Source organism: Aquarana catesbeiana, linkage group LG12 (genome assembly GCF_042186555.1).
Source record: "Aquarana catesbeiana isolate 2022-GZ linkage group LG12, ASM4218655v1, whole genome shotgun sequence".
Taxonomy (NCBI): domain Eukaryota; kingdom Metazoa; phylum Chordata; class Amphibia; order Anura; family Ranidae; genus Aquarana; species Aquarana catesbeiana.
Window position 1 is genome coordinate 190,791,637 of NC_133335.1, and position 15,008 is coordinate 190,806,644.

General features: G+C 47.2%; 25 non-coding genes across 25 annotated transcripts; 18 read left to right on the top strand and 7 right to left on the bottom strand.

Annotated features, from left to right (window-relative positions):
- The first annotated feature begins 486 nt into the window (after window positions 1-486).
- Window positions 487-568, top strand: TRNAL-AAG (transfer RNA leucine (anticodon AAG)). The gene has a single exon. It is a non-coding gene; the product is annotated as a tRNA-Leu (tRNA).
- Window positions 569-1,164: 596 nt separating this feature from the next.
- On the bottom strand, window positions 1,165-1,238 carry TRNAI-AAU (transfer RNA isoleucine (anticodon AAU)). Its single transcript has one exon. It is a non-coding gene; the product is annotated as a tRNA-Ile (tRNA).
- Window positions 1,239-1,408: 170 nt separating this feature from the next.
- On the top strand, window positions 1,409-1,490 carry TRNAL-UAG (transfer RNA leucine (anticodon UAG)). Its single transcript has one exon. It is a non-coding gene; the product is annotated as a tRNA-Leu (tRNA).
- A 581-nt stretch (window positions 1,491-2,071) lies between these two features.
- Window positions 2,072-2,153, top strand: TRNAL-AAG (transfer RNA leucine (anticodon AAG)). Its single transcript has one exon. It is a non-coding gene; the product is annotated as a tRNA-Leu (tRNA).
- A 596-nt stretch (window positions 2,154-2,749) lies between these two features.
- On the bottom strand, window positions 2,750-2,823 carry TRNAI-AAU (transfer RNA isoleucine (anticodon AAU)). The gene has a single exon. It is a non-coding gene; the product is annotated as a tRNA-Ile (tRNA).
- Window positions 2,824-2,993: 170 nt separating this feature from the next.
- On the top strand, window positions 2,994-3,075 carry TRNAL-UAG (transfer RNA leucine (anticodon UAG)). The gene has a single exon. It is a non-coding gene; the product is annotated as a tRNA-Leu (tRNA).
- A 579-nt stretch (window positions 3,076-3,654) lies between these two features.
- TRNAL-AAG (transfer RNA leucine (anticodon AAG)) lies at window positions 3,655-3,736 on the top strand. Its single transcript has one exon. It is a non-coding gene; the product is annotated as a tRNA-Leu (tRNA).
- Window positions 3,737-4,603: 867 nt separating this feature from the next.
- Window positions 4,604-4,685, top strand: TRNAL-AAG (transfer RNA leucine (anticodon AAG)). The gene has a single exon. It is a non-coding gene; the product is annotated as a tRNA-Leu (tRNA).
- Window positions 4,686-5,281: 596 nt separating this feature from the next.
- TRNAI-AAU (transfer RNA isoleucine (anticodon AAU)) lies at window positions 5,282-5,355 on the bottom strand. The gene has a single exon. It is a non-coding gene; the product is annotated as a tRNA-Ile (tRNA).
- A 170-nt stretch (window positions 5,356-5,525) lies between these two features.
- TRNAL-UAG (transfer RNA leucine (anticodon UAG)) lies at window positions 5,526-5,607 on the top strand. The gene has a single exon. It is a non-coding gene; the product is annotated as a tRNA-Leu (tRNA).
- A 581-nt stretch (window positions 5,608-6,188) lies between these two features.
- TRNAL-AAG (transfer RNA leucine (anticodon AAG)) lies at window positions 6,189-6,270 on the top strand. The gene has a single exon. It is a non-coding gene; the product is annotated as a tRNA-Leu (tRNA).
- A 596-nt stretch (window positions 6,271-6,866) lies between these two features.
- On the bottom strand, window positions 6,867-6,940 carry TRNAI-AAU (transfer RNA isoleucine (anticodon AAU)). Its single transcript has one exon. It is a non-coding gene; the product is annotated as a tRNA-Ile (tRNA).
- A 170-nt stretch (window positions 6,941-7,110) lies between these two features.
- On the top strand, window positions 7,111-7,192 carry TRNAL-UAG (transfer RNA leucine (anticodon UAG)). The gene has a single exon. It is a non-coding gene; the product is annotated as a tRNA-Leu (tRNA).
- Window positions 7,193-7,773: 581 nt separating this feature from the next.
- Window positions 7,774-7,855, top strand: TRNAL-AAG (transfer RNA leucine (anticodon AAG)). The gene has a single exon. It is a non-coding gene; the product is annotated as a tRNA-Leu (tRNA).
- A 596-nt stretch (window positions 7,856-8,451) lies between these two features.
- TRNAI-AAU (transfer RNA isoleucine (anticodon AAU)) lies at window positions 8,452-8,525 on the bottom strand. Its single transcript has one exon. It is a non-coding gene; the product is annotated as a tRNA-Ile (tRNA).
- A 170-nt stretch (window positions 8,526-8,695) lies between these two features.
- Window positions 8,696-8,777, top strand: TRNAL-UAG (transfer RNA leucine (anticodon UAG)). Its single transcript has one exon. It is a non-coding gene; the product is annotated as a tRNA-Leu (tRNA).
- Window positions 8,778-9,358: 581 nt separating this feature from the next.
- Window positions 9,359-9,440, top strand: TRNAL-AAG (transfer RNA leucine (anticodon AAG)). Its single transcript has one exon. It is a non-coding gene; the product is annotated as a tRNA-Leu (tRNA).
- Window positions 9,441-10,036: 596 nt separating this feature from the next.
- TRNAI-AAU (transfer RNA isoleucine (anticodon AAU)) lies at window positions 10,037-10,110 on the bottom strand. Its single transcript has one exon. It is a non-coding gene; the product is annotated as a tRNA-Ile (tRNA).
- Window positions 10,111-10,280: 170 nt separating this feature from the next.
- Window positions 10,281-10,362, top strand: TRNAL-UAG (transfer RNA leucine (anticodon UAG)). The gene has a single exon. It is a non-coding gene; the product is annotated as a tRNA-Leu (tRNA).
- Window positions 10,363-10,943: 581 nt separating this feature from the next.
- Window positions 10,944-11,025, top strand: TRNAL-AAG (transfer RNA leucine (anticodon AAG)). The gene has a single exon. It is a non-coding gene; the product is annotated as a tRNA-Leu (tRNA).
- Window positions 11,026-11,621: 596 nt separating this feature from the next.
- On the bottom strand, window positions 11,622-11,695 carry TRNAI-AAU (transfer RNA isoleucine (anticodon AAU)). Its single transcript has one exon. It is a non-coding gene; the product is annotated as a tRNA-Ile (tRNA).
- Window positions 11,696-11,865: 170 nt separating this feature from the next.
- Window positions 11,866-11,947, top strand: TRNAL-UAG (transfer RNA leucine (anticodon UAG)). The gene has a single exon. It is a non-coding gene; the product is annotated as a tRNA-Leu (tRNA).
- A 581-nt stretch (window positions 11,948-12,528) lies between these two features.
- On the top strand, window positions 12,529-12,610 carry TRNAL-AAG (transfer RNA leucine (anticodon AAG)). The gene has a single exon. It is a non-coding gene; the product is annotated as a tRNA-Leu (tRNA).
- Window positions 12,611-13,450: 840 nt separating this feature from the next.
- TRNAL-UAG (transfer RNA leucine (anticodon UAG)) lies at window positions 13,451-13,532 on the top strand. Its single transcript has one exon. It is a non-coding gene; the product is annotated as a tRNA-Leu (tRNA).
- Window positions 13,533-14,113: 581 nt separating this feature from the next.
- TRNAL-AAG (transfer RNA leucine (anticodon AAG)) lies at window positions 14,114-14,195 on the top strand. The gene has a single exon. It is a non-coding gene; the product is annotated as a tRNA-Leu (tRNA).
- Window positions 14,196-15,008: the final 813 nt, after the last annotated feature.

Genomic DNA, 15,008 nt, shown 5'->3' on the forward strand with positions numbered 1-15,008 from the left:
CAGAAAAGCAGCATTAGGAAATTGCATGTTTTGGTTGAGAAGTCTTCCAAAGGGCACACTTCTGATGAGATGACTAGTGAAATGTCGTCAACGTTACAAAACAAGTCCAACTCAATGTGACTACCTCCTGTAAGCTAGATTCCACGTTCACACTTTAAGTGTGGACACCAAAAAACAAGCAGCACTAATGAAAAGCTGGCACACTTTTCAGCAGAGTGCCAAGTGAACTAAGTGCCAGAATGCTGCACCCAAAGTCCACTCTCAAGCGTAAAGTGACCACAATCTGCAGCCTCAGAAAGAGGACTGAAGCACATAAGTTGGCATCTTGGCCATCTGTGTCAAACTTCAACAACCTTTCATAATGGATAAAGTGGTGAATACTTGAAGTTGAGAGTTCTGAGGCCTCCAGCACAAGCAATGAATTCAGAGCATGGAATGCAGACTATGTCCCGCCGCTTTTCAGTCATTAGCGAGCACTCTTTTACAGGTAGCATGGCCGAGCGGTCTAAGGCGCTGGATTAAGGCTCCAGTCTCTTCGGGGGCGTGGATTCGAATCCCACTGCTGCCAAGCTCTTTTAACAAAATCCCTATCCTCAAGGGCTCAAGCATCTCTGATGTTGCTGCAGTTCCTTGCCCAACACACTGGAATCTCAAAGAACACTTACCTCTCTGCTCTAGCAGCATTAGAATAACTGCATTCATTGCATGTTTTGTTTGAGAAGTCTTCCAAAGGGCACACTTCTGGTGACTAGTGAAATGTCATCAACAGTATATAACAAGTCCAACTGAATGTGACTAACTCCTGTAAGCTAGATTCAACACTCCTACTTTAAGTGTAGACAGCAAAAACAAGCAGCAGTAATGAAAAGCTGGCACATTTTGTAGGAGAGTGCCAAGTGAACTTGCCACAGAATGCTGCACCCAAAGTCCACTCTCAAGCGTAAAACGACCACAACTTGCTGCCTCAGAAAGAGGACAGAAGCACATAAGTTGGCATCTTGGCCATCTGTGTCAAACTTCAACAACCTTTCATAATGGATAAAGTGGTGACCACTTGGAGTGGAGAGATCTGAGGCCTCCAGCACAAGCAATGAATGCAGAACATCGGACAGCAGAAAGCCACAGGGTACACATGCCTGAGACCATAAAGATCAAGCGCACGGATGGCCCGTACGGGGATCGAACCCGCGACCTTGGCATTATTAGCACCACGCTCTAACCAACTGAGCTAACCGGCCAATATGCGACAGCCCAGCTGGGGCTGTGTCTTTCTTAGCCATCCCAGGCTCTCATTAAAGACAAGCTGCAGGAATTCCAGGTGTGCTATATCTATGCCACGGCCTCATCAATCCATGGAATGTAGAATATGTCCCTCCGCCTTTTAATGGTTAGCGAGCACTCTTTTGTAGGTAGCATGGCCGAGCGGTCTAAGGCGCTGGATTTAGGCTCCAGTCTCTTTGGGGGCGTGGGTTCGAATCCCACTGCTGCCAAGCTCTTTTAACAAATGCCTATCCTCGAGGGCTCAAGCGTCTATGAAGTTTCTGCTGCACTTTGCTGGCGTTCCTTGCTCTACACACTGGAATCTCAGAAAAGCAGCATTAGGAAATTGCATGTTTTGGTTGAGAAGTCTTCCAAAGGGCACACTTCTGATGAGATGACTAGTGAAATGTCGTCAACGTTACAAAACAAGTCCAACTCAATGTGACTACCTCCTGTAAGCTAGATACCACGTTCACACTTTAAGTGTGGACACCAAAAAACAAGCAGCACTAATGAAAAGCTGGCACACTTTTCAGCAGAGTGCCAAGTGAACTAAGTGCCAGAATGCTGCACCCAAAGTCCACTCTCAAGCGTAAAGTGACCACAATCTGCAGCCTCAGAAAGAGGACTGAAGCACATAAGTTGGCATCTTGGCCATCTGTGTCAAACTTCAACAACCTTTCATAATGGATAAAGTGGTGAATACTTGAAGTTGAGAGTTCTGAGGCCTCCAGCACAAGCAATGAATTCAGAGCATGGAATGCAGACTATGTCCCGCCGCTTTTCAGTCATTAGCGAGCACTCTTTTACAGGTAGCATGGCCGAGCGGTCTAAGGCGCTGGATTAAGGCTCCAGTCTCTTCGGGGGCGTGGGTTCGAATCCCACTGCTGCCAAGCTCTTTTAACAAAATCCCTATCCTCAAGGGCTCAAGCATCTCTGATGTTGCTGCAGTTCCTTGCCCAACACACTGGAATCTCAAAGAACACTTACCTCTCTGCTCTAGCAGCATTAGAATAACTGCATTCATTGCATGTTTTGTTTGAGAAGTCTTCCAAAGGGCACACTTCTGGTGACTAGTGAAATGTCATCAACAGTATATAACAAGTCCAACTGAATGTGACTAACTCCTGTAAGCTAGATTCAACACTCCTACTTTAAGTGTAGACAGCAAAAACAAGCAGCAGTAATGAAAAGCTGGCACATTTTGTAGGAGAGTGCCAAGTGAACTTGCCACAGAATGCTGCACCCAAAGTCCACTCTCAAGCGTAAAACGACCACAACTTGCTGCCTCAGAAAGAGGACAGAAGCACATAAGTTGGCATCTTGGCCATCTGTGTCAAACTTCAACAACCTTTCATAATGGATAAAGTGGTGACCACTTGGAGTGGAGAGATCTGAGGCCTCCAGCACAAGCAATGAATGCAGAACATCGGACAGCAGAAAGCCACAGGGTACACATGCCTGAGACCATAAAGATCAAGCGCACGGATGGCCCGTACGGGGATCGAACCCGCGACCTTGGCATTATTAGCACCACGCTCTAACCAACTGAGCTAACCGGCCAATATGCGACAGCCCAGCTGGGGCTGTGTCTTTCTTAGCCATCCCAGGCTCTCATTAAAGACAAGCTGCAGGAATTCCAGGTGTGCTATATCTATGCCACGGCCTCATCAATCCATGGAATGTAGAATATGTCCCTCCGCCTTTTAATGGTTAGCGAGCACTCTTTTGTAGGTAGCATGGCCGAGCGGTCTAAGGCGCTGGATTTAGGCTCCAGTCTCTTTGGGGGCGTGGGTTCGAATCCCACTGCTGCCAAGCTCTTTTAACAAATGCCTATCCTCGAGGGCTCAAGCGTCTATGAAGTTTCTGCTGCACTTTGCTGGCGTTCCTTGCTCTACACACTGGAATCTCAGAAAAGCAGCATTAGGAAATTGCATGTTTTGGTTGAGAAGTCTTCCAAAGGGCACACTTCTGATGAGATGACTAGTGAAATGTCGTCAACGTTACAAAACAAGTCCAACTCAATGTGACTACCTCCTGTAAGCTAGATACCACGTTCACACTTTAAGTGTGGACACCAAAAAACAAGCAGCACTAATGAAAAGCTGGCACACTTTTCATTAGTGCCAAGTGAACTAAGTGCCAGAATGCTGCACCCAAAGTCCACTCTCAAGCGTAAAGTGACCACAATCTGCAGCCTCAGAAAGAGGACTGAAGCACATAAGTTGGCATCTTGGCCATCTGTGTCAAACTTCAACAACCTTTCATAATGGATAAAGTGGTGAATACTTGAAGTTGAGAGTTCTGAGGCCTCCAGCACAAGCAATGAATTCAGAGCATGGAATGCAGACTATGTCCCGCCGCTTTTCAGTCATTAGCGAGCACTCTTTTACAGGTAGCATGGCCGAGCGGTCTAAGGCGCTGGATTAAGGCTCCAGTCTCTTCGGGGGCGTGGGTTCGAATCCCACTGCTGCCAAGCTCTTTTAACAAAATCCCTATCCTCAAGGGCTCAAGCATCTCTGATGTTGCTGCAGTTCCTTGCCCAACACACTGGAATCTCAAAGAACACTTACCTCTCTGCTCTAGCAGCATTAGAATAACTGCATTCATTGCATGTTTTGTTTGAGAAGTCTTCCAAAGGGCACACTTCTGGTGACTAGTGAAATGTCATCAACAGTATATAACAAGTCCAACTGAATGTGACTAACTCCTGTAAGCTAGATTCAACACTCCTACTTTAAGTGTAGACAGCAAAAACAAGCAGCAGTAATGAAAAGCTGGCACATTTTGTAGGAGAGTGCCAAGTGAACTTGCCACAGAATGCTGCACCCAAAGTCCACTCTCAAGCGTAATATGCGACAGCCCAGCTGGGGCTGTGTCTTTCTTAGCCATCCCAGGCTCTCATTAAAGACAAGCTGCAGGAATTCCAGGTGTGCTATATCTATGCCACGGCCTCATCAATCCTTGGAATGTAGAATATGTCCCTCCGCCTTTTAATGGTTAGCGAGCACTCTTTTGTAGGTAGCATGGCCGAGCGGGATCGAACCCGCGACCTTGGCACTTTTCAGCAGAGTGCCAAGTGAACTAAGTGCCAGAATGCTGCACCCAAAGTCCACTCTCAAGCGTAAAGTGACCACAATCTGCAGCCTCAGAAAGAGGACTGAAGCACATAAGTTGGCATCTTGGCCATCTGTGTCAAACTTCAACAACCTTTCATAATGGATAAAGTGGTGAATACTTGAAGTTGAGAGTTCTGAGGCCTCCAGCACAAGCAATGAATTCAGAGCATGGAATGCAGACTATGTCCCGCCGCTTTTCAGTCATTAGCGAGCACTCTTTTACAGGTAGCATGGCCGAGCGGTCTAAGGCGCTGGATTAAGGCTCCAGTCTCTTCGGGGGCGTGGGTTTGAATCCCACTGCTGCCAAGCTCTTTTAACAAAATCCCTATCCTCAAGGGCTCAAGCATCTCTGATGTTGCTGCAGTTCCTTGCCCAACACACTGGAATCTCAAAGAACACTTACCTCTCTGCTCTAGCAGCATTAGAATAACTGCATTCATTGCATGTTTTGTTTGAGAAGTCTTCCAAAGGGCACACTTCTGGTGACTAGTGAAATGTCATCAACAGTATATAACAAGTCCAACTGAATGTGACTAACTCCTGTAAGCTAGATTCAACACTCCTACTTTAAGTGTAGACAGCAAAAACAAGCAGCAGTAATGAAAAGCTGGCACATTTTGTAGGAGAGTGCCAAGTGAACTTGCCACAGAATGCTGCACCCAAAGTCCACTCTCAAGCGTAAAAGGACCACAACTTGCTGCCTCAGAAAGAGGACAGAAGCACATAAGTTGGCATCTTGGCCATCTGTGTCAAACTTCAACAACCTTTCATAATGGATAAAGTGGTGACCACTTGGAGTGGAGAGATCTGAGGCCTCCAGCACAAGCAATGAATGCAGAACATCGGACAGCAGAAAGCCACAGGGTACACATGCCTGAGACCATAAAGATCAAGCGCACGGATGGCCCGTACGGGGATCGAACCCGCGACCTTGGCGTTATTAGCACCACGCTCTAACCAACTGAGCTAACCGGCCAATATGCGACAGCCCAGCTGGGGCTGTGTCTTTCTTAGCCATCCCAGGCTCTCATTAAAGACAAGCTGCAGGAATTCCAGGTGTGCTATATCTATGCCACGGCCTCATCAATCCTTGGAATGTAGAATATGTCCCTCCGCCTTTTAATGGTTAGCGAGCACTCTTTTGTAGGTAGCATGGCCGAGCGGTCTAAGGCGCTGGATTTAGGCTCCAGTCTCTTTGGGGGCGTGTGTTCGAATCCCACTGCTGCCAAGCTCTTTTAACAAATGCCTATCCTCGAGGGCTCAAGCGTCTATGAAGTTTCTGCTGCACTTTGCTGGCGTTCCTTGCTCTACACACTGGAATCTCAGAAAAGCAGCATTAGGAAATTGCATGTTTTGGTTGAGAAGTCTTCCAAAGGGCACACTTCTGATGAGATGACTAGTGAAATGTCGTCAACGTTACAAAACAAGTCCAACTCAATGTGACTACCTCCTGTAAGCTAGATTCCACGTTCACACTTTAAGTGTGGACACCAAAAAACAAGCAGCACTAATGAAAAGCTGGCACACTTTTCAGCAGAGTGCCAAGTGAACTAAGTGCCAGAATGCTGCACCCAAAGTCCACTCTCAAGCGTAAAGTGACCACAATCTGCAGCCTCAGAAAGAGGACTGAAGCACATAAGTTGGCATCTTGGCCATCTGTGTCAAACTTCAACAACCTTTCATAATGGATAAAGTGGTGAATACTTGAAGTTGAGAGTTCTGAGGCCTCCAGCACAAGCAATGAATTCAGAGCATGGAATGCAGACTATGTCCCGCCGCTTTTCAGTCATTAGCGAGCACTCTTTTACAGGTAGCATGGCCGAGCGGTCTAAGGCGCTGGATTAAGGCTCCAGTCTCTTCGGGGGCGTGGGTTCGAATCCCACTGCTGCCAAGCTCTTTTAACAAAATCCCTATCCTCAAGGGCTCAAGCATCTCTGATGTTGCTGCAGTTCCTTGCCCAACACACTGGAATCTCAAAGAACACTTACCTCTCTGCTCTAGCAGCATTAGAATAACTGCATTCATTGCATGTTTTGTTTGAGAAGTCTTCCAAAGGGCACACTTCTGGTGACTAGTGAAATGTCATCAACAGTATATAACAAGTCCAACTGAATGTGACTAACTCCTGTAAGCTAGATTCAACACTCCTACTTTAAGTGTAGACAGCAAAAACAAGCAGCAGTAATGAAAAGCTGGCACATTTTGTAGGAGAGTGCCAAGTGAACTTGCCACAGAATGCTGCACCCAAAGTCCACTCTCAAGCGTAAAACGACCACAACTTGCTGCCTCAGAAAGAGGACAGAAGCACATAAGTTGGCATCTTGGCCATCTGTGTCAAACTTCAACAACCTTTCATAATGGATAAAGTGGTGACCACTTGGAGTGGAGAGATCTGAGGCCTCCAGCACAAGCAATGAATGCAGAACATCGGACAGCAGAAAGCCACAGGGTACACATGCCTGAGACCATAAAGATCAAGCGCACGGATGGCCCATACGGGGATCGAACCCGCGACCTTGGCGTTATTAGCACCACGCTCTAACCAACTGAGCTAACCGGCCAATATGCAACAGCCCAGCTGGGGCTGTGTCTTTCTTAGCCATCCCAGGCTCTCATTAAAGACAAGCTGCAGGAATTCCAGGTGTGCTATATCTATGCCACGGCCTCATCAATCCATGGAATGTAGAATATGTCCCTCCGCCTTTTAATGGTTAGCGAGCACTCTTTTGTAGGTAGCATGGCCGAGCGGTCTAAGGCGCTGGATTTAGGCTCCAGTCTCTTTGGGGGCGTGGGTTCGAATCCCTCTGCTGCCAAGCTCTTTTAACAAATGCCTATCCTCGAGGGCTCAAGCGTCTATGAAGTTTCTGCTGCACTTTGCTGGCGTTCCTTGCTCTACACACTGGAATCTCAGAAAAGCAGCATTAGGAAATTGCATGTTTTGGTTGAGAAGTCTTCCAAAGGGCACACTTCTGATGAGATGACTAGTGAAATGTCGTCAACGTTACAAAACAAGTCCAACTCAATGTGACTACCTCCTGTAAGCTAGATTCCACGTTCACACTTTAAGTGTGGACACCAAAAAACAAGCAGCACTAATGAAAAGCTGGCACACTTTTCAGCAGAGTGCCAAGTGAACTAAGTGCCAGAATGCTGCACCCAAAGTCCACTCTCAAGCGTAAAGTGACCACAATCTGCAGCCTCAGAAAGAGGACTGAAGCACATAAGTTGGCATCTTGGCCATCTGTGTCAAACTTCAACAACCTTTCATAATGGATAAAGTGGTGAATACTTGAAGTTGAGAGTTCTGAGGCCTCCAGCACAAGCAATGAATTCAGAGCATGGAATGCAGACTATGTCCCGCCGCTTTTCAGTCATTAGCGAGCACTCTTTTACAGGTAGCATGGCCGAGCGGTCTAAGGCGCTGGATTAAGGCTCCAGTCTCTTCGGGGGCGTGGGTTCGAATCCCACTGCTGCCAAGCTCTTTTAACAAAATCCCTATCCTCAAGGGCTCAAGCATCTCTGATGTTGCTGCAGTTCCTTGCCCAACACACTGGAATCTCAAAGAACACTTACCTCTCTGCTCTAGCAGCATTAGAATAACTGCATTCATTGCATGTTTTGTTTGAGAAGTCTTCCAAAGGGCACACTTCTGGTGACTAGTGAAATGTCATCAACAGTATATAACAAGTCCAACTGAATGTGACTAACTCCTGTAAGCTAGATTCAACACTCCTACTTTAAGTGTAGACAGCAAAAACAAGCAGCAGTAATGAAAAGCTGGCACATTTTGTAGGAGAGTGCCAAGTGAACTTGCCACAGAATGCTGCACCCAAAGTCCACTCTCAAGCGTAAAAGGACCACAACTTGCTGCCTCAGAAAGAGGACAGAAGCACATAAGTTGGCATCTTGGCCATCTGTGTCAAACTTCAACAACCTTTCATAATGGATAAAGTGGTGACCACTTGGAGTGGAGAGATCTGAGGCCTCCAGCACAAGCAATGAATGCAGAACATCGGACAGCAGAAAGCCACAGGGTACACATGCCTGAGACCATAAAGATCAAGCACACGGATGGCCCGTACGGGGATCGAACCCGCGACCTTGGCGTTATTAGCACCACGCTCTAACCAACTGAGCTAACCGGCCAATAGGCGACAGCCCAGCTGGGGCTGTGTCTTTCTTAGCCATCCCAGGCTCTCATTAAAGACAAGCTGCAGGAATTCCAGGTGTGCTATATCTATGCCACGGCCTCATCAATCCATGGAATGTAGAATATGTCCCTCCGCCTTTTAATGGTTAGCGAGCACTCTTTTGTAGGTAGCATGGCCGAGCGGTCTAAGGCGCTGGATTTAGGCTCCAGTCTCTTTGGGGGCGTGGGTTCGAATCCCACTGCTGCCAAGCTCTTTTAACAAATGCCTATCCTCGAGGGCTCAAGCGTCTATGAAGTTTCTGCTGCACTTTGCTGGCGTTCCTTGCTCTACACACTGGAATCTCAGAAAAGCAGCATTAGGAAATTGCATGTTTTGGTTGAGAAGTCTTCCAAAGGGCACACTTCTGATGAGATGACTAGTGAAATGTCGTCAACGTTACAAAACAAGTCCAACTCAATGTGACTACCTCCTGTAAGCTAGATACCACGTTCACACTTTAAGTGTGGACACCAAAAAACAAGCAGCACTAATGAAAAGCTGGCACACTTTTCAGCAGAGTGCCAAGTGAACTAAGTGCCAGAATGCTGCACCCAAAGTCCACTCTCAAGCGTAAAGTGACCACAATCTGCAGCCTCAGAAAGAGGACTGAAGCACATAAGTTGGCATCTTGGCCATCTGTGTCAAACTTCAACAACCTTTCATAATGGATAAAGTGGTGAATACTTGAAGTTGAGAGTTCTGAGGCCTCCAGCACAAGCAATGAATTCAGAGCATGGAATGCAGACTATGTCCCGCCGCTTTTCAGTCATTAGCGAGCACTCTCTTACAGGTAGCATGGCCGAGCGGTCTAAGGCGCTGGATTAAGGCTCCAGTCTCTTCGGGGGCGTGGGTTCGAATCCCACTGCTGCCAAGCTCTTTTAACAAAATCCCTATCCTCAAGGGCTCAAGCATCTCTGATGTTGCTGCAGTTCCTTGCCCAACACACTGACATCTCAAAGAACACTTACCTCTCTGCTCTAGCAGCATTAGAATAACTGCATTCATTGCATGTTTTGTTTGAGAAGTCTTCCAAAGGGCACACTTCTGGTGACTAGTGAAATGTCATCAACAGTATATAACAAGTCCAACTGAATGTGACTAACTCCTGTAAGCTAGATTCAACACTCCTACTTTAAGTGTAGACAGCAAAAACAAGCAGCAGTAATGAAAAGCTGGCACATTTTGTAGGAGAGTGCCAAGTGAACTTGCCACAGAATGCTGCACCCAAAGTCCACTCTCAAGCGTAAAACGACCACAACTTGCTGCCTCAGAAAGAGGACAGAAGCACATAAGTTGGCATCTTGGCCATCTGTGTCAAACTTCAACAACCTTTCATAATGGATAAAGTGGCGACCACTTGGAGTGGAGAGATCTGAGGCCTCCAGCACAAGCAATGAATGCAGAACATCGGACAGCAGAAAGCCACAGGGTACACATGCCTGAGACCATAAAGATCAAGCGCACGGATGGCCCGTACGGGGATCGAACCCGCGACCTTGGCGTTATTAGCACCACGCTCTAACCAACTGAGCTAACCGGCCAATATGCGACAGCCCAGCTGGGGCTGTGTCTTTCTTAGCCATCCCAGGCTCTCATTAAAGACAAGCTGCAGGAATTCCAGGTGTGCTATATCTATGCCACGGCCTCATCAATCCATGGAATGTAGAATATGTCCCTCCGCCTTTTAATGGTTAGCGAGCACTCTTTTGTAGGTAGCATGGCCGAGCGGTCTAAGGCGCTGGATTTAGGCTCCAGTCTCTTTGGGGGCGTGGGTTCGAATCCCACTGCTGCCAAGCTCTTTTAACAAATGCCTATCCTCGAGGGCTCAAGCGTCTATGAAGTTTCTGCTGCACTTTGCTGGCGTTCCTTGCTCTACACACTGGAATCTCAGAAAAGCAGCATTAGGAAATTGCATGTTTTGGTTGAGAAGTCTTCCAAAGGGCACACTTCTGATGAGATGACTAGTGAAATGTCGTCAACGTTACAAAACAAGTCCAACTCAATGTGACTACCTCCTGTAAGCTAGATTCCACGTTCACACTTTAAGTGTGGACACCAAAAAACAAGCAGCACTAATGAAAAGCTGGCACACTTTTCAGCAGAGTGCCAAGTGAACTAAGTGCCAGAATGCTGCACCCAAAGTCCACTCTCAAGCGTAAAGTGACCACAATCTGCAGCCTCAGAAAGAGGACTGAAGCACATAAGTTGGCATCTTGGCCATCTGTGTCAAACTTCAACAACCTTTCATAATGGATAAAGTGGTGAATACTTGAAGTTGAGAGTTCTGAGGCCTCCAGCACAAGCAATGAATTCAGAGCATGGAATGCAGACTATGTCCCGCCGCTTTTCAGTCATTAGCGAGCACTCTTTTACAGGTAGCATGGCCGAGCGGTCTAAGGCGCTGGATTAAGGCTCCAGTCTCTTCGGGGGCGTGGGTTCGAATCCCACTGCTGCCAAGCTCTTTTAACAAAATCCCTATCCTCAAGGGCTCAAGCATCTCTGATGTTGCTGCAGTTCCTTGCCCAACACACTGGAATCTCAAAGAACACTTACCTCTCTGCTCTAGCAGCATTAGAATAACTGCATTCATTGCATGTTTTGTTTGAGAAGTCTTCCAAAGGGCACACTTCTGGTGACTAGTGAAATGTCATCAACAGTATATAACAAGTCCAACTGAATGTGACTAACTCCTGTAAGCTAGATTCAACACTCCTACTTTAAGTGTAGACAGCAAAAACAAGCAGCAGTAATGAAAAGCTGGCACATTTTGTAGGAGAGTGCCAAGTGAACTTGCCACAGAATGCTGCACCCAAAGTCCACTCTCAAGCGTAAAAGGACCACAACTTGCTGCCTCAGAAAGAGGACAGAAGCACATAAGTTGGCATCTTGGCCATCTGTGTCAAACTTCAACAACCTTTCATAATGGATAAAGTGGTGACCACTTGGAGTGGAGAGATCTGAGGCCTCCAGCACAAGCAATGAATGCAGAACATCGGACAGCAGAAAGCCACAGGGTACACATGCCTGAGACCATAAAGATCAAGCGCACGGATGGCCCGTACGGGGATCGAACCCGCGACCTTGGCGTTATTAGCACCACGCTCTAACCAACTGAGCTAACCGGCCAACATGCAACAGCCCAGCTGGGGCTGTGTCTTTCTTAGCCATCCCAGGCTCTCATTAAAGACAAGCTGCAGGAATTCCAGGTGTGCTATATCTATGCCACGGCCTCATCAATCCATGGAATGTAGAATATGTCCCTCCGCCTTTTAATGGTTAGCGAGCACTCTTTCGTAGGTAGCATGGCCGAGCGGTCTAAGGCGCTGGATTTAGGCTCCAGTCTCTTTGGGGGCGTGGGTTCGAATCCCACTGCTGCCAAGCTCTTTTAACAAATGCCTATCCTCGAGGGCTCAAGCGTCTATGAAGTTTCTGCTGCACTTTGCTGGCGTTCCTTGCTCTACACACTGGAATCTCAGAAAAGCAGCATTAGGAAATTGCATGTTTTGGTTGAGAAGTCTTCCAAAGGGCACACTTCTGATGAGATGACTAGTGAAATGTCGTCAACGTTACAAAACAAGTCCAACTCAATGTGACTACCTCCTGTAAGCTAGATTCCACGTTCACACTTTAAGTGTGGACACCAAAAAACAAGCAGCACTAATGAAAAGCTGGCACACTTTTCAGCAGAGTGCCAAGTGAACTAAGTGCCAGAATGCTGCACCCAAAGTCCACTCTCAAGCGTAAAGTGACCACAATCTGCAGCCTCAGAAAGAGGACTGAAGCACATAAGTTGGCATCTTGGCCATCTGTGTCAAACTTCAACAACCTTTCATAATGGATAAAGTGGTGAATACTTGAAGTTGAGAGTTCTGAGGCCTCCAGCACAAGCAATGAATTCAGAGCATGGAATGCAGACTATGTCCCGCCGCTTTTCAGTCATTAGCGAGCACTCTTTTACAGGTAGCATGGCCGAGCGGTCTAAGGCGCTGGATTAAGGCTCCAGTCTCTTCGGGGGCGTGGGTTCGAATCCCACTGCTGCCAAGCTCTTTTAACAAAATCCCTATCCTCAAGGGCTCAAGCATCTCTGATGTTGCTGCAGTTCCTTGCCCAACACACTGGAATCTCAAAGAACACTTACCTCTCTGCTCTAGCAGCATTAGAATAACTGCATTCATTGCATGTTTTGTTTGAGAAGTCTTCCAAAGGGCACACTTCTGGTGACTAGTGAAATGTCATCAACAGTATATAACAAGTCCAACTGAATGTGACTAACTCCTGTAAGCTAGATTCAACACTCCTACTTTAAGTGTAGACAGCAAAAACAAGCAGCAGTAATGAAAAGCTGGCACATTTTGTAGGAGAGTGCCAAGTGAACTTGCCACAGAATGCTGCACCCAAAGTCCACTCTCAAGCGTAAAACGACCGCAACTTGCTGCCTCAGAAAGAGGACAGAAGCACATAAGTTGGCATCTTGGCCATCTGTGTCAAACTTCAACAACCTTTCATAATGGATAAAGTGGTGACCACTTGGAGTGGAGAGATCTGAGGCCTCCAGCACAAGCAATGAATGCAGAACATCGGACAGCAGAAAGCCACAGGGTACACATGCCTGAGACCATAAAGATCAAGCGCACGGATAGCCCGTACGGGGATCAAACCCGCGACCTTGGCGTTATTAGCACCACGCTCTAACCAACTGAGCTAACCGGCCAATATGCGACAGCCCAGCTGGGGCTGTGTCTTTCTTAGCCATCCCAGGCTCTCATTAAAGACAAGCTGCAGGAATTCCAGGTGTGCTATATCTATGCCACGGCCTCATCAATCCATGGAATGTAGAATATGTCCCTCCGCCTTTTAATGGTTAGCGAGCACTCTTTTGTAGGTAGCATGGCCGAGCGGTCTAAGGCGCTGGATTTAGGCTCCAGTCTCTTTGGGGGCGTGGGTTCGTATCCCACTGCTGCCAAGCTCTTTTAACAAATGCCTATCCTCGAGGGCTCAAGCGTCTATGAAGTTTCTGCTGCACTTTGCTGGCGTTCCTTGCTCTACACACTGGAATCTCAGAAAAGCAGCATTAGGAAATTGCATGTTTTGGTTGAGAAGTCTTCCAAAGGGCACACTTCTGATGAGATGACTAGTGAAATGTCGTCAACGTTACAAAACAAGTCCAACTCAATGTGACTACCTCCTGTAAGCTAGATACCACGTTCACACTTTAAGTGTGGACACCAAAACACAAGCAGCACTAATGAAAAGCTGGCACACTTTTCAGCAGAGTGCCAAGTGAACTAAGTGCCAGAATGCTGCACCCAAAGTCCACTCTCAAGCGTAAAGTGACCACAATCTGCAGCCTCAGAAAGAGGACTGAAGCACATAAGTTGGCATCTTGGCCATCTGTGTCAAACTTCAACAACCTTTCATAATGGATAAAGTGGTGAATACTTGAAGTTGAGAGTTCTGAGGCCTCCAGCACAAGCAATGAATTCAGAGCATGGAATGCAGACTATGTCCCGCCGCTTTTCAGTCATTAGCGAGCACTCTTTTACAGGTAGCATGGCCGAGCGGTCTAAGGCGCTGGATTAAGGCTCCAGTCTCTTCGGGGGCGTGGGTTCGAATCCCACTGCTGCCAAGCTCTTTTAACAAAATCCCTATCCTCAAGGGCTCAAGCATCTCTGATGTTGCTGCAGTTCCTTGCCCAACACACTGACATCTCAAAGAACACTTACCTCTCTGCTCTAGCAGCATTAGAATAACTGCATTCATTGCATGTTTTGTTTGAGAAGTCTTCCAAAGGGCACACTTCTGGTGACTAGTGAAATGTCATCAACAGTATATAACAAGTCCAACTGAATGTGACTAACTCCTGTAAGCTAGATTCAACACTCCTACTTTAAGTGTAGACAGCAAAAACAAGCAGCAGTAATGAAAAGCTGGCACATTTTGTAGGAGAGTGCCAAGTGAACTTGCCACAGAATGCTGCACCCAAAGTCCACTCTCAAGCGTAAAACGACCACAACTTGCTGCCTCAGAAAGAGGACAGAAGCACATAAGTTGGCATCTTGGCCATCTGTGTCAAACTTCAACAACCTTTCATAATGGATAAAGTGGTGACCACTTGGAGTGGAGAGATCTGAGGCCTCCAGCACAAGCAATGAATGCAGAACATCGGACAGCAGAAAGCCACAGGGTACACATGCCTGAGACCATAAAGATCAAGCGCACGGATGGCCCGTACGGGGATCGAACCCGCTACCTTGGCGTTATTAGCACCACGCTCTAACCAACTGAGCTAACCGGCCAATATGCGACAGCCCAGCTGGGGCTGTGTCTTTCTTAGCCATCCCAGGCTCTCATTAAAGACAAGCTGCAGGAATTCCAGGTGTGCTATATCTATGCCACGGCCTCATCAATCCATGGAATGTAGAATATGTCCCTCCGCCTT